A 17,644-nucleotide genomic window follows, 5' to 3' on the forward strand; every position below is an offset into this window, starting at 1 on the left:
CCCTAACGCGCCCCACAAGCCAGGCTGTAACGAGAGGAGAACCTCACGCTGGCTCGAGCAAAATGGAAGGCCCAGACTCCTACGGAGCCGGGTTCCTACCCACAGGAAGACTTCACCCGGACTCCTACGGGAGCCGGGTTCCCCGCAAGGAAGACTTCACCCGGACTCCTACGGGAGCCGTTCCGCCACAAGGAAGACTTCACCCGGACTCCTACGGGAGCCGGGTTCCGCCCAAGGAAGACTTCACCCGGACTCCTACGGGAGCCGGTTCCCGACAAGGAAGACTCACCCGGACTCCTACGGGAGCCGGGTTCCGCCAAGGAAGACTTCACCCGGACTCCTACGGGAGCCGGGTTCCACGACAAGGAAGACTTCACCCGGACTCCTACGGGAGCCGGGTTCCGACAAGGAAGACTTCACCCGGACTCCTACGGGAGCCGGGTTCCGCCGCCAAGGAAGACTTCACCCGGACTCCTACGGGAGCCGGGTTCCGCTACAAGGAAGACTCCACCCGGACTCCTACGGGAGCCGGGTTCCGCCTACAAGGAAGACTTCGCCCGGACTCCTACGGGAGCCGGGCTCCATCCAACTTCTGCAGCGGGTTAATGGTGCGAAACTGGCCGCGTAACAAGATCGGATGAAGGAAAAAGCCCCCCCCACCGACGACGTCTACGTCAAACAAGTCAAACGACAAGAAAGGTTCAGCAGACAACAATATCAGTGCGACGCATGGACGAGGTAACACAAAATGCTCTTTTTTCCATTTTCCGATATACACACTACAAGGCCAGGACGGCCAAGGAAAGAAGGACAAACGACAAAAAGGAAAGTAACTACATGATAAGACATAAAGACAAAAGAGCTCTAAGGAGGCCTGCTCCCTCCGACCTAGGGTTATCTACTCCATCCCTCAACCAGGACTGCCTCAGGTTCTCCATTTCTTCTTCTAGTTCTTCTCCTCTTCGCAGCTCATCCTGGAGCGCCCGACGAAGTTGCTGGCTCTCAGCCTCCGCTTCTCGGATGCCACTTCCGCAAACTTCGGACTCCGCCTCCGCATCTACGATGGCCTTCCGCTCAAGTGCCAGTTGGATCTTCACTTGTTGCAGCTCGGCTGTCTTCTCCCCCGAGGGAGACAGAAATCCCTTCAACAGTTGCCTCTCAGGGCTTGGAGCTCTTCGAAATCTTGGGCGGAAGTAAGCTGCGCCCTATTGACCAGCTGCCTCTGGAGACGAACGACCTCGTCAGCCGCCGTCCGGAAATCTCCCTTTGTACTCTTCCACTTGCCGGCGCCAGCTGGCCCGCTGCACGTCGTGGCTCATCTCGGGTCTTGAAGCTGCTTCTGAAGGTCGGAGACCTTCTGCGACCACTTCTGTCCATCATCAACCCGGGCCAAGAGCCGGGATGAGTTTCCTTCCAGCTGGCCGATCTTCCTCTTCGCAGCTGATAGTTCCACCTTAAGGGCGCTGATCCTGGCTTCTTGAGCCCAAATTCGGTCGCTGGTGCTCTTCTTGCATTCCTCGAGCTCCTTTGTGAAGTTCGCCTTTCTCCGCTGTAATCCATGATCGCCTTCACATGGAGACTCCGAAAGTGGGCGGCCTCAGCGGCGGCTTCAGAATTGCCTTCTCTCGATTTGCGGAGCTCGCCTTCTGACTTCTTCAACTTCTTCGTCAGGTGAAGGACCTCTTTTTTCAACCGCTGGATTGTCGATTTCAGCGGGACCCCCAGGGGCAAGGGAAGAGCTTCAGCAGGGCACTGCCATCGAAAGATGCAAGCATCAAAGATCGACTCATTACAAGAAGAAAAGCAGAAAGAGGGAGGAGGGGGAAGGAGAAGCCATCCACAACAAGAAATTCGACTTTATTGATTGAATAATTTTGAAGACAAACAGAAAGAAAATATGGCGACAAAATAAGGCACAGGATCAGAGGTCTCAGACCTCAGGGCAGGAGGTGGAGAACTCGGCGCGGGGGGTGCGACCGCGATGGCGGCAGACGAGGGGCCGGCCTCGTCTTCAGACTCCTCAAGAAAGTCGAGGTCGAGTTCAGGGAATTTGCTGGCCACCTTCTCTTGGCAGAGCTCGAACCCCTTGGTGAACGCCTCCTGGCCGAACTGGACATTCAGGTCCCTCATCTCCGCGGAGGCCTTGAATTCCTCCACCGCAAGAGCCCTGGCCTCGAGACCAGAACCAGAGTTTGCTCGACCAAATGGGCGACCTCGGCCTCCGCCTTCCTCGCCGACTCCTCCAAGATCCGTCTCTCCTCTTCTCGGGCTTGCCTTTCTCTTTCCAGGGCCTCCTGGAGGGCGACTACTTCGGCCGTCTTCGCTTGGAGGCGAGCAACCTCGGCTTGGCAGCGTTCCTCCGCCTGAAGGAGGTCCCTTCTCATGCGGCTCATCGCCTCGACATAGGCGAAGAGCTGGTGCCCAACCTGCAAGGATGGATAGAGAATTATGACAAAGGTCGAGTGACCGTGTAAATAAATATCCACTTACCTCGAGGAAGGACCCCAAGGAGTCCCAAGCCCGCTGCTCAGGATCGGCGCGGTCGATCCTCTCCACGACGTCGGACAGGATGCAGCCGTCGAGCAGCCGCTTGATCAAGTCCCTATCGTTGAAGGGGTTCTCCGATCCCTCCTCGGAGCAGACGGACTCGTCTGCAGCAGCTCGGTGGCTACTCGCCCTGCGAGCCACCGATTTCCTCCTCCTCCCCGTGGCAGGCGCCTCCGTGGGGCGAACCCCCAGAGCGGGGGCCCAGCCGCGGGCTCCTCGAGGAGGCCCGGGGAGCCACTGGCTCGGCGTCTGAAGGAATGTCGATGGTCGGGGCCGCCTGGACGGGCGCAGCCAAGCTCGTCTCCTCCGCCCTGGCGCTCTTCGCCGATCCGGAGGCCACCGCACCCTTTCTCTTCTGAGCTCTCATGCCCCTGGCGAGCATCCGCGTCGCTTCGGCGTCCATTGCTAAAAAAAAAAAAAAAAGGAAAAAAGAAGCAACACCGATCAATCAAGAGTCAAAAAAAAAAAAAAAAAGAAAAGAAAGAAAAAAAAAGAGAAAGAAAGAAAAAGAAGAGAGTGGGAAGGAAAAAGAGGTAAAGAGAAGAAGAAGAGGAAGGCAAGAAAAGAAAGATAAGATGAATACTCGCTGGATCTGAGGGCTCAGGCCGATGTTGAAAAGAAGCTGCTCCCTCAGAAGATTAGGAAGGGAAGGAGCGGGATAAGTTAGAAGCTTCTGGGCGGCCTGGAGGTCGTCCTCCCCCAGGCTAGGAGCCCGGCGGACAGAATCCCTCAGAGAACCCCAAGGGGGCAGGCCCAATTTCAGGGTCGGGCAGTGGACGAAGAGGTATTTTCCCTTCAATTGTGAATCGAAGAAGGGGCGCCCTTCAGCAACCCCTTCTTACCGAACTGAGGGGAGAAGTACCACCAGTCTTTCTCGAAGGATGGCATTTGAAAGTGTAAAAATGCCTAAACAAGGAGAGGGATGGCTGAACCTCGACTATGTGGCAGAGGGAGAGAAACCCTATCAGAAACCTAAAAGAGTTCGGGGCCACAGAAGCGAGAGATATGTCCAAGAAGCGGAAGAAGGCAGCAACAAAGGCAGAAAGCGGAAGCCGGAGTCCGGCACGGAACGCTTCCTGATACAAACAGAAGCGATCGGGAGGCAGAGTGCTGGCCCGATCAGAGGGGCCAGGTAGCTCCAGATCGTACTCCGGAGGAACCCCATACCGAACCCTTATCAGAAGGAGTTCCTCCGAAGTCGTCGAACATGGAATAATGCCCGGTGCGAAAACCGGGCGAGGCCCAGCCCCGGACGCGGGTTCGTCCGCAGAGACAGGGACCTGGGGGTTTGAAGCAGAAGAACTCTCGGAACTGCCGGAGACAGAAGAGCCAGAGGACATTTTGAGCAGTTTCGAAGGGAGAATCTAAAGGACCCTAAAAGGATGGACCGAAAGGAGAACGAGAGGCTGAAGGCTAACTCGGAGGGAGGCGCAAAAGTAATGATGAGAGGAGAAGCCCCTAGGCAGTGAGAGGAAGGTTGGCACTAATCTATGTTACTCTGAGGGACCTGGGGGACGAGAAATGGGAGGCACCTACGGCTCGAGAAGACGCTCACTAAAGCAGGGCTCTCGAAGAGAAGATGGACACCAGCGAAAACTCAGGAATGGAGTAGGACACCTAAAGTGGGGAGGACGGGTTTAAATAGACCCTGGGATCCGATGCCATAATGATCGCGAATCCCCCAGGCCAGCCCGCATCCGACACGTGTCCCACTCCCCCTGGCAGACGGCTAAAAGCGGCTGACGGTTGGCAGGATCATAATTGCATCGTACCTAGGCCAGAGTACCTGCGAGATTTTTGAAGCATCCCCTCGTACCGCTCCAATTCGAAAAGACTCCGGCATGCGCTCATTTAATGCCAAAATATCTGGAGGCAGCAGTGCGCAGGATTCGAAGGGACGGTTCCGGCTGTGCCCATCTCTCTCTGTACTTCCTTCGTTTGAAATTCAAACTCGGAAGTAGGGGGACTGGTGTTGGGTATAAAATACTCACAGTCGAAACCCTCAGTGGAATCGACTACAGGACAGCTCCGCCCAGACTCCTACGGGAGCCGGGCTCCACTGCCGACATCAACTACAGCACAGCTCCGCCCGGACTCCTACGAGAGCCGGGCTCCACCGTCGACATCGACTACAGGACAGCTCCGCCCGGACTCCTACGGGAGCCGGGCTCCACCGCCGACATCGACTACAGCACAGCTCCGCCCGGACTCCTACGGGAGCCGGGCTCCACCGCCGACATCAACTACAGCACAGCTCCGCCCGGACTCCTACGGGAGCCGGGCTCGCCGTCGATATCGACTACAGGACAGCTCCGCCCGGACTCCTACGGGAGCCGGGCTCCACCGCCGACATCAACTACAGCACAGCTCCGCCCAGACTCCTACGGGAGCCGGGCTCCACCGCCGACATCAACTACAGCACAGCTCCGCCCGGACTCCTACGGGAGCCGGGCTCCGCTGCCGACATCGACTATAGGACAGCTCCGCTCGGACTCCTACGGGAGCCGGGCTCCACCGCCGACATCAACTACAGCACAGCTCCGCCCGGACTCCTACGGGAGCCGGGCTCCGCCGCCGACATCGACTACAGGACAGCTCCACCCGGACTCCTACGGGAGCCGGGCTCCACCGCCGACATCAACTACAGCACAGCTCCACCCGGACTCCTACGGGAGCCGGGCTCCACCGCCGACATCAACTACAGCACAGCTCCGCCCAGACTCCTACGGGAGCCGGGCTCCACCGCCGACATCAACTACAGCACAGCTCCGCCCGGACTCCTACGGGAGCCGGGCTCCACCACCGACATCGACTACAGGACAGCTCCGCCCGGACTCCTACGGGAGCCGGGCTCCACCGCCGACATCAACTACAGCAAGCTCCGCCCGGACTCCTACGGGAGCCGGGCTCCACCGTCGACATCAACTACAGCACAGCTCCGCCTGGACTCCTACGGGAGCCGGGCTCCGCCGCCGACATCGACTACAGGACAGCTCCGCCCGGACTCCTACGGGAGCCGGGCTCCACCGCCGACATCAACTACAGCACAGCTCCGCCCGGACTCCTACGGGAGCCGGGCTCCACCGTCGACATCAACTACAGCACAGCTCCGCCCAGACTCCTATGGGAGCCGGGCTCCACCGCCGACATCAACTACAGCACAGCTCCGCCCGGACTCCTACGGGAGCCGGGCTCCGCCGCCGACATCGACTACAGCTTCAGCCGCAAGCGAACTCCGCCCGGACTCCTATGGGAGCCGGGCTCCGCCGCCGACATCGACTGCAGGACAGCTCCGTCCAGACTCCTACGGGAGCCGGGCTTCATCCTCAGCATCAACTACTGGTAGGCCTCGTCCGGACTCCTACGGGAGCCGGACCTCCCCTCTGACTTTAATTGCAGGGAGACTTCGCCGTGCTCTTATGGGAGCCGGGCTTCATCCTCGACACCAACAACTGCAGCCGCAAGCAGACTCCGCCCGAACTCCTACGGGAGCCGGGCTCCATCCTCAATAACGACTGCTGGTAAGCCCCGTCCGGACTCCTACGGGAGCCGGACTCCGCCTTTAACTCTAATTGCAGGAAGACCACGCCCGGACTCCTACAGGGGCCGGACTGCGACTGCTGCCAAGCTTCAGCCGATGGATCTGCACCCCCTGGCAGGCCACCATAACGGCCACGATCCTGCTCCACTTCCTGTGGTGGATTCCGCGCAGCTCCATCATTCCCTGACAGGCCGCAGTAACCATCGCAGCTCTGCTCCACTTCCTGTGGCAGATTTCGCACAGCTCCACTACCCCCTGACAGGCCACAATAATGGCCACGAACCTGCTCCACCTCCTGCGACGGATGCCGGGCGATTCTCCCATCCGCTGGCAAGTCACGACAACGGATGCTGCTCCACTCCTCGCAACTGATTTCACGTGGCGAGCTGCGGTGATAGCCACGATTCCGCTCCACTACCTTTCGCAATAAATTCCCTCTGACTATGGGCGGCCCATGACCAGACGGTTACAGACGTTGCCATCAATCCGTTACTTCCTCCGCCTATAAAAAGGGAGGATCCAGATACGTTATTCTCTAAGCTCATTTCTTATCTCAAAACTCTGCTAAATTCTCCGTTCGAGCACTCCATTCTTGTTGAGGCAGAGAACTGACTTGAGCGTCGGAGGGTCTTGCCGGAGCAACCCCACCTCCGGTTTAGACTTCCTTTGCAGGTCCCGACGGCGACCGCGGCTTCCCCAGCTCCAGCTTCTCCAGCGCAGGCAGATTTTTGCACCAACAGCGACGTAAAAAATTTATCGCTAATACTAGATTTTCATCGATAATAGTTATTAGCGATGAAATTATTATCACTGATATTTCATCATAAATAATGATGTTATTGATATTTTTTATGATAAATTTTTTTTTTATCATCAATAATTGATATTACCAATCAAAAATTTTCATTGTTAAAAAAGATTTTTTTTTGAAAACTATTTGTAATGAAAAATTTTCATCCTAAAAAAAGTAATTTATGACAAATTATTACATCACTAATCAAAAAATAATTTAAAAAATTATTTGTGATAAAATACTTTCATCATTATTAATTTAATTAAAATGTTTTATGAAATTTAGATTTATAAAAAAAATATTAGGGACATAAGAGTTTCATCACAAATATGATAATTACCAATGAAAATTTTTGTGGCTACTAAATTAACAATTATTTGTAATGAAACTATTTTTGTCACTAATAATTTAATATAAAAATTTAATATTTTTAAATTTATTAAAAAAATTATTTACGATCAATTATTGATATATAAAGGCTGGTGGCTAGTCGGTGGAAGATCGTACCTGAGAGGGAAGAGAAGTTGTTCGTGATGGTCGATGGAAGCGATGGTGGAGCCCAGAAAGTGACGATGGAGCCAGTCGGTGGAAGCTTGGAGAGGGAGGGGGGAGAGCTCAAAGAGGGAGAGCTTGGAGAGGGGGGAGGGAGAGCTCGGAGAGGGGGGAGAGTTTCGCACGAAGGGAAGCGACGTCGACTTGATATGTAATAAATGAATAACTATTAGTGATGAAAATTTTTATTGCTAATATGCTTATTTATGATGAAAAAATAATTTTTATTATCAATATGGCCCACCAAAAATTTTTTGTTTTTCCTTTAAAAAAAATTTCATCCAAAAAATTTATGAAATAAATTATTGACGATAGAAATAAAAATATGCATTGTTAATAAATGTATTAGTGATGAAAATATAATTTCTGTCACTAATAAATATCATCCAAATTTTTTTTTCTCTAATAATTTTTTCTTCAAAAAATAAAAAAAAATTATTTTTGAAATGATTTTATCAATAAAAATTATTTTCATCACTAATAATTTTTTTTTCATTAACAAATTTTTTCTTCATAAAAATTTGATTCAAATAATATTTTTAAAATATGGTTTTGATGAAAAATAAATTTACATCATAAATAAATTTTTCTAAAATTTTTTTAAAAAAATTTAAATACTATTTGCAATAAAAATTTGGTTTATGCCACAAATAATTAAAAAAAAAATTCCTTCTAAATTTTTTTAGTTTAAAAAAATCTTCCCAATAATAATTTCATAAACAAATTAATTTTAGATTTTTTCATCAAGAAAATTTTCCATCCAAAAAATTTAACAGAAAAATGACATTAAAAAATATTCATGATGATAAATAAAATTAATTTTTTTATCTAAAAATTTTTTAGTCTAATTTTTTTTTTTAAAATAATTTTATTGAAAAAACTAATTTTTTATTAATCAAAAAAATTTCATATAAATAGTTAATTTATAATTTTTCATCAAAAAAAACTTTTTCTTTCAAAAAAAATATATAAAAAATATAATTATGATGAAAAATTTAATTTATGTCACTAATAATTGTTATAAGAATAGCTCTTTGGCTTCCGCAATGGAATGGATACTATAGGAGATCGATAGTTTTAAGGTCTTCAATTTTCAAAGAGCTCATCTTCTTCTTGGAGTCCTCGTTCCAAAAGACGGAGTATGAGAATATCTTGATGATTTTGAGATCGTAAGAGAAATATATCAAGATTGAGATTTGAAAGATAGAGTAGGGATAGAAAGTTAGAGGTCCAGAAACTTGTATATTGAATGTGAGGATTGAGCTTGAGAAATTTAAGAAGAATTGTGTGAGCATCAAAGAACAATTAACCAGAATCAAAGCAGACTTGCAGGTAGTACAAGTTATGTTATAAAGCACAAACACATATTTATACTTTGCATTGCTAGAAAGATGAGTACTCGTATTGTTTGTCTTCTTATAATTGAAACTCCTATAGAGATATATTTAAGCATCGATTGATGTAGAAAGCATGATACCTTTCGAGATCGTGGAAGCCATATTAGAATGTGCTGCTTAACTATATAGTTTTTGCATGAAAGGAGGCTCCTTTCATGCAGCTTAAGACAGACACTCCATCAGAAAGATTCATTAATTCACTAGTAACAGTGACAGTGATGAACAGATAAATTTTACATCATAAATAAATGTATAGCTTATTTCATTTAAAAGGATCTATTTATTCTACTCCGTGAATATCACCCACTTTCATATAATTTTTTTATATAAAAAATTTGATTTGGATCATAACTCACATTTACTTTTTTACTATGTAAAAGGATAAAAGATATATACAGCTACTACAAAAAATAGATGTAGTTATCTTACACAAAATTAAAAATTTAAATTTTATATATTTTTTTTAAATTTTTAAATTTTTAAATATTGATGATAAAAATATTTTCATCATAAATAATTAAATATTTATGATGTAAATTTTTTTTCATCATAAACACTTAATTATTTACAATGAAAAATTTTCATCACAAATAATAAATATTTTTTTATTTTTTTTTGAATTTTGAATTTTTTAAATATTGGTGATGAAAATATTTTCTTCATGAATAACTTGGTATTGATGACTAAAATTTCTTTTCATCAAAATACTTGATTATTTATGATGAAAAATTTTCATCATAAATAATAAGTAATTTTTGATTTTTTTAAATTTTTGATGTTTTAAATCTTGGAAATAAAAATATTTTCATCATAAATAATTATTTAATTATTTATGATGAAAAGTTTTTATCATAAATAATCAGTAATTTTTGAATTTTTTTAATTTTTTTTTAAAATATTGGTGATGATAATATTTGCATTGCAAATAAACTTATTCACGATGAAAGAAAGTTTTTGATCATAAATACTTAAATTATTTATGATAAAAATATTTTTATCACTAATATTTAAAAATTTAATATTAACACAAATGACACAATATTTATGATAAAAATATTTATCATAAATAATTTATATTTAAGATAAAATTTTTTTTCCATCGCTGATACGCGACTATTTACAATGAAAAATTATTTTCATCATAAATAGTAAATTATTTATGATGAATATTTTTTCTTTGTAAATAATTTTATTAGTGATAAAAATATTTTTGTCGCAAATAATTTTATCGCAAAAAGACTATTTTCTTATAGTATTTTTTTCATTCCTCCTAATGGAACAGAGGATCTTGGGGCCCCCATTTGTTCGTCAGATCGGAGGCCATTGGCCAATGGTAGCCAAGGCTGTAATGGAGCAGCCCAAAGAATCCTAACCAATGGTCGGTGATGACCATCGATGTCGAAAAAAATCTAAAAAAATAAGCAGTGGAGGCAAGAAAAAATAGGGGATCTTCTTATCTAAATTTTTCAACAAGGTTGATGGTCGATGACATTATCTAATGCTATGGATGGAAGAAGAAAATGGAGGAGGAGGGTCAAGACTTATCTTAGGCTCCGATGGGCTCTCCAACCCAATTTTCAGCAGACATAGTGGAGGCTGTTGGAAAGAAAAATCTAGCGATGTTGCTGGCTTGAACCTTAATTTTTGATGGAAAAGAGAGGGAAGCTCTCTTTCCTTTGAATAGGCCAAACAGGAGGGTGGTGGATTTCAACTCTGTTTAGGAGTTGTTTGGGAGAAGACTCCTTACGGGTGTCTTCTCTCAAATTTCTTTCTTTTTTTTATTTTTTGCTATGGCTGCTTCAAAATTTGTGTTGTTAGATTTGGGGTATCACATTCTTCTTCCTTAAAAAAAATTTATTATCAAAATTTTTCTTATTGAAGTCCTCAAAATTTCAGGTTATTTTCACCTCAAGTCAGTCATCCTCTAATTTCAAAATTAAATTTTTCATCATAATAACTTTCAAATCAATTTCATTTTGATTAGCTTAAAAATAGTTTCTGACAACTATGCTTCTATTGCATACTCTGATTCAAATCCATCAATGCACTTGCATTGAATCTAAGTTTCTAAGTTATATCATAATCAGTGTAAGTTATTGTCCCAATGTCCCTAGTGTCTATCCACCTATGCTCATGTCTAATTTTATATATCATAATTCATATATTTATACTCTAATACTATATTAATTATTGCACCCTCGATCCAAGATCACAAATCAAGGGTCATAGCAATCGTCGTATACTCTTAGAGAACTCTAGTCCGATGGGCATGCAAGGTATCCAATCATGATATTATAAAGCAACAGTAGAATAAAATTTTAAAAATTAATATTTAATTTAATTTAAATAACTAAATTAAATATTTTATAAAATAATATTTCATGATCTTGCATCAAATCTCAATAAATCTTAATCTAAAATAAAATATCAAAGTCTACCTCAATTCGCTCTTCCTTATCAAATTCTCGAGTCAAGCTCGATCTCTAAATCTATAAAAATAATAAAATATAGAGTAATGAGCTAGACAGTATAGTAAGCAATGATTATTTTAATTAGATAATTTATATAAAAATATAAGTTACAAATATCAAAATATAATTTATCATTAATCAGTGCATAAATGTAATCAAATTTATTTTTAAAATATAAATTCAGTAATGTTAATATCTTTCAAATATTCAAATAGATAATCATATATCAGATTTCAAAATCAATCATATTCAAAAATTTGATTCAAAATAAATTTTATTTAACTCATTAGTTTTTAGCTATGGCCACACTTATATCCTATGGTTGGGCTAGAATACCACACTTACACCTTGTGGTCGGACCAGAGTATCATACTTATATCCTGTAGCTGGATTAGAATACTATACTTATATCCTATGATGGGGCTAAAATACTACACTTATATCCTATGGCCAGACTGGAATACTATATTTATATCGTATGATTGGATCAGAAGTAGAATCATGAGTTTAGAGTGCCAATGCAGAACCCTCAATTGGTAGAGTTCAGAGCATAGTCAAGCTGAGAGTCCAAAATTGATTCATATCAAAATTTTTTTATATAATAATACATATTTTATAATCAAATCAAAATATGCATATACAATTTTATATCAATAAACAGTTATAGTAATAGTTTCTAAAAATATTACTTCAAAGTTTCATATCAATTTTCATTCAAAACATATTTCCAAGAGATCCATATGTCGGGAAAATTCAGTGCAGGGGTAAAATGATAATTTTAAAACTTTTTCAAAATCACTATTTTAAAGTAAAAATTATTAATTAATCTAATTAATTAATAAAAATTTACCCTACACTAGGATCTAAATATGATATATAGCATGCATGTATTTAAATTTGAAATTCGAATTTGAACAGTAAACACTTTACTGTAATGTGTTCAGAACACAATACATTTGTGCGGGTAGTAGATCGCCGTAATCTGATCATCGTCAGGAGAGTCTGATCATTGTGATGTAGTCACATAGCGTGTCTGACCTCTGCGGATCGTCCACACGAAGCTCCTGATCTGATCGACTCCTCATGAGTGCTAGCTCGTTGTAGAGCCCTTTTGACGGGGATGCTGATCGAACTCCTTCGATCGATGTCTGTCAATTCTTCAGATACTCTGGATCATCAATAGATATGCTTGAGAGGATGTTGAAGATCTCTCTGAGATTTTATGGGCTCACGATACTCGTAGCTCATTTTCTCACTTCCCGAACCCCAGGCTAAAACTCTAGGGAACTCACCAGAAACCTTGCACCCATTTTTCTTTCTTTTCTTTCTTTTTCTTTTAGAAGGATATGGACTTCCTTCTCATGCACAAGACTTCTCACGCCCCAGAATTTTTCTCCAAAAAACTTCTTCTTGCATGCCCCACTCTTCTCCTCCTTTTATAACAACGTCAAACGTCTTATCCAAAAGAAAGGATAAAGATGAGTAATTGCATATTTGAATTCAAATCAAATTTTGAATTCAAATGGACACCAACTCATCCCTTATCCACTAAAGGCATGAGGAGTGACTTAAATTATGCATGGAGTGATTTCATGAGAAATCTTTTCTCATGTAATAAATAGGGCGTAAAAAAGGGGATAAGGTGCAAAGATTGATTGCCCATTCAAATTCAAACTTTATTTTGAATTTGAATGGCCAACCAATCATCCTTATCCATCCATTTGGCACATTAAAGTGGGGCGTGGAGAGGGCTTGGCGTGAGAAAAAAATTCATGAGAAGTTCCTTCTCATGAATCCAAATGGGTGCAATGGAAGTGAGGTGGCGCATGGAGATTGGGTCAAGGTGGTTTAATTATTTAAACCAACCTAATTGAACCAAATAAATTAGGTCCAATTAGACTAATTTAAATATAGCTTAATTAGGCTTAATTAGGCTCAATAAAATCTTAATTAAATCAGGAATTGATTAAGCCCAACCCCTGATCAAATCAGGGACCAAACCATCTCGACGATTAGGTCAACTCTTAACCTAATCGGGTCAAACCCAACTGAATCCAATTCAATTGGACTTGATCCAAAATTAATTACTCAATCAAATTGAGTTAATTAGCGATCAAATCACTAATTAAATCTCTCATAAATATTGAGTCCAAATCTGATGGGTAATCGGGCATCAGAATTCATCGATATGTAACCCTAATCGAAGAGTCCCAAACCAATGGGACTCTTGACCCCGGTACCCAAAATGTGTGGGACTCGTGATCAGAGAATCCTGATTCTCGATCACAGAGTTCCAAACATGTAGGATTCTACCTCAGCTATCAGATCAGATAAGAACCTCTAATGTGTGTGACCCCACAGGTTCGAACCAAAGCCGGTAGCACAGGAACCAATTCCTGTACTAATCGAAGTAACCATCTAGTAATGGTACCCGACGATCGGATAGGTCGAATGGTCGCAATCACAACACTCAGAACCTACGTGAATATGGTTACTGTATAATTCATCCTTTTGACCTCTGTGTTTAGGATGACTCAGGGTTAAACTGTCAACCCTGATCAGATCATCCGAATCGTGCTCAACTCAAACAGTCCTATGACTCCTCACAAGAACTACCCTAGCTAAGGTTTTGCTAAATTGAAACACGACTATACACAGCTCCTAAACTGGAGTGGTCAATCCCATCTTGACACACGCACCGATAAGTCAAGTACTTGACTACACCCAGCAGCCTTCTGTCACTGAATTAAAAATTCAGGTAGTCCAGTGCCTAAGTGCAATGAGTTGCTTGCAAGTCACCATGGCGGTCTCAGATCGAAAGAATATTTATACCCATATTCCATCGGAGCAAAGCTTGACAGCAGAAATAGCTCCGGAGTCGGTCACGTTCAGTACAGATGTACCCTTACATCTCACCTATATGCCATACCAGTGTCTCCACACTCATTGGTTAAGAGGACAACCAATCTATATGGCACACAACGACCTATATTTGATAAACGTTGTCGTCCTTGGTAACAACGTATCATTTGGTCGCGAACAGATTTAAGGACTAAATGATAAATCCTTCTTTATCGAGTCTAAATAGTCCTAAAGACTTCACCACAATATAGGAGTTCATTAGAAAAAAGTCAAAATAATTTTTATTAATTTATAATTCATGTACAAATATAAAAATGAGCATAACCGTCAACAGACTGACGATTGGCTTTGGGACACTATTTCCAACAATCTCCCACTTGGCCTAAAGCCAATCGGTGCAGTATCTAATACCCATCTTCGACTTGTAGTTGTCGAACTCCTTCATCGTAATGGCTTTAGTGAATGGATTAGCCAGGTTCTCCTTTCCATCGATCTTCTAAAGATCGACGTCACCTCAATTCATAATTTTCCAGATGAGATGGTAGCAGTGCAAAATATGCTTCGTCCGCTGGTGTGCCTTTGGTTCCTTCGTCTGAGTAATGGCTCCAGAGCTGTCACAGTAGAGCAGAACTGGACCAACAAGAGAGGATGCTACTCCGAGCTCGGTGATGAATTTTCTTAATCACACCGCTTCTTTGGCAGCATCTGATGCAGCGACATACTCTGCCTTGCAAACTAAATCAGCCAGTGTGTGCTGCTTAGAATTTTTCCAGCAGATAGCCCCACCATTAAGGGTAAAAATAAATCTCGACACACTTTTGCTCTCATCATGATCAGACTGGAAACTAGAGTCTGTAAACCCTATAAGTCTCAAGTCCAATTCACCATAAACAAGCCACTGGTCTTTAGTATTTCTTAAATACTTCAGGATGGTTTTAACAACCTTCCAGTGATTCTTCCCTGGATCAGATTGGTATCTACTCACTACCCCTAGTGAGTATGCCACATCTGGTCGTGTACATGTCATGGCGTACATGATAGATCCCACTGCCGAAGCATATGGAATTCTACCCATATGCTCTCTCTCTTAAGGTGTTGTCGGACAATCTCTCTTCGAGAGAGAAATTTCATGGCCTATCGGAAGATAGCCTTTCTTGAAATTCTCCATGTTGAACCTCTTCAGCATAGTATCAATATACGTGGACTGAGATAAACCAAGCAATTTTTTAGATCTATCCCTATAGATCCTCATCCCTAGGATGTAGGAAGCTTCTCCCAGATCCTTCATGGAGAACTGTGACGACAGCCAAATCTTTATTTCCTGTAATGCAGGGACATCATTCCCGATTAAGAGAATATCATCCACATACAATACAAGAAATGCTACTACTGGACTATTAGCCCACTTATAAATGCATGGCTCTTCTCCGTTCTTAATGAAGCCATACGTCTTGATCGTCTTATCAAAATGTATGTTCCAACTCCGTGATGTCTGCTTAAGTCCATAAATGGATCTCTGTAGCCTGCACACCTTAGACTCATCTGTGGATGTGAATCCTACAGGTTGTATCATATACACCTCTTCATCCAGCTCTCCATTTAGGAAAGTTGTCTTCACATCCATCTGCAAGATTTCATAGTCCAGATGGGCAGCTATCGCAAGCATAATCCGAATGAATTTGAGCATTACCACAGGAGAAAACATCTCGTCATAGTCTATACCATAATGTTGACGATATCTCTTGGCAACCAGATGGGCTTTATAGGTTTCCACCTTTCCGTCTGTGCCTCTCTTCCTCTTGAAGACCCACTTACACCCTATGAGTTTTACTCCTTCGGGTGGGTCAACCAATGTCCACACATCGTTGACCTTCATGGACTCCATTTCGGATTTCATGGCCTTCAACTATTTCTCAGAGTCAGGTCTCTGCATTGCATCCATGTAGGTGATCGGATCTTCATCATTTTCATCAAGTTCGATAGGATCGCCGTCCCAGACCAAGAAACCACAGTATCTGTCCGGTTGACGTGGTACTCTACCAGATCGCCTTAAAGGTGCTTGAACAATGGGCTTCAGATCTGATCTAACCAAATCCGGTTCAGGTTCAGCAACTTGTGTCAATTTTTTCACCTGCCGAACTTCATCAAGTTCGACCTTAGAGGCAACAGTCCCTTCACCAAGGAACTCCTTTTCCAAAAAGATTGCCTTAAGGCAGACAAATACTTTTTGCTCATCAGCTAGGTAGAAGTAATACCCTTTGGTCTCTTTTGGGTACCCTATAAAATTACACTTGTCAGACCTAGGTCCAAGCTTGTCCGTAATTAAACGTTTAACATAAGTCGGACACCCCCAAACCCTAAGGTGCGAGAGTACTGGCTTACGTCCTATCCATATCTCATATGGCGTTTTGGTTACAGACTTACTCGAAACTCTATTTAGAAGGTAACAAGCCGATTCGAGTGCATATCCCCAGAGAAAGATCGGCATACTAGCAAACCCCATCATGGATCGAACCATGTCCAACAAGGTCCGATTCCTCCTTTCAGATACACCATTATATTGTGGTGTTCCAGGAGGAGTCCACTGAGAGAGAATCCCATTCTCCCCAAGATATGTCAGAAAATCATTGGAAAGGTATTCACCTCCTCGATCAGATTGAAGAGTTTTAATACACTTTCCAGTTTATTTTTCTACCTCATTTCGGAATAGTTTAAACATTTCAAACGACTCTGATTTATGCTTCATTAAATAGACATACCCAAACCTCGATAGGTCGTCTGTGAAGGTTATGAAGTAGAAATATCCATCTCTTGAACTTGAGCTCATGGGTCCACATACATCAGAATGTACCAAACCCAAGAGTTCACTGGCTCACTCACCTTTTTCAGTAAAAGGTGATTTGGTTATTTTACCAAGAAGACAGGACTCACGGTTGGAAGTGATTCACAATCACCTACTTCAAGAATTCCTTCTTGAGCCAACCTATTTATCCTGTTCTTATTGATATGACCTAGCCTACAGTGCCAAAGGTAGACTTCTGACATATTATCTATTCTAGGGCATTTATCGGAGGTTTGAACCATATTAACAGGTTATGATAGAAAGTAAATTCCATTATTAAGTTATCTAACAAACATTGTAACACCATTCAAAATGATATTGCAAACGTTTTCTTTTATTAAAAATTGATAACCGTTCATGGCCAAAAGGCCTACAGAAATAATATTTAATAAAAAGCTTGGACAATAATGACATTCACTCAGAATTACGTTTCGAAAATTGATTACAAGGTTCATGATTCCTAATGCTAGAACTGGAACTTTGCTTCCATCTCCAACGTTTAGGAATCTCTCACCTTCATCAAATCTCCTACTGACCTGCAGACGCTGCATCGAATTGCAAATATGATAAGGGCTTCCGATATCCAATACTCAGGCAGTAGTATCACAAATGGAAAAGTTGCAAGGTGTTATCATATAA

The sequence above is a fragment of the Elaeis guineensis genome, chromosome 4, assembly GCF_000442705.2.
Source record: "Elaeis guineensis isolate ETL-2024a chromosome 4, EG11, whole genome shotgun sequence".
In the NCBI taxonomy this organism is placed as follows: Eukaryota; Viridiplantae; Streptophyta; class Magnoliopsida; order Arecales; family Arecaceae; genus Elaeis; species Elaeis guineensis.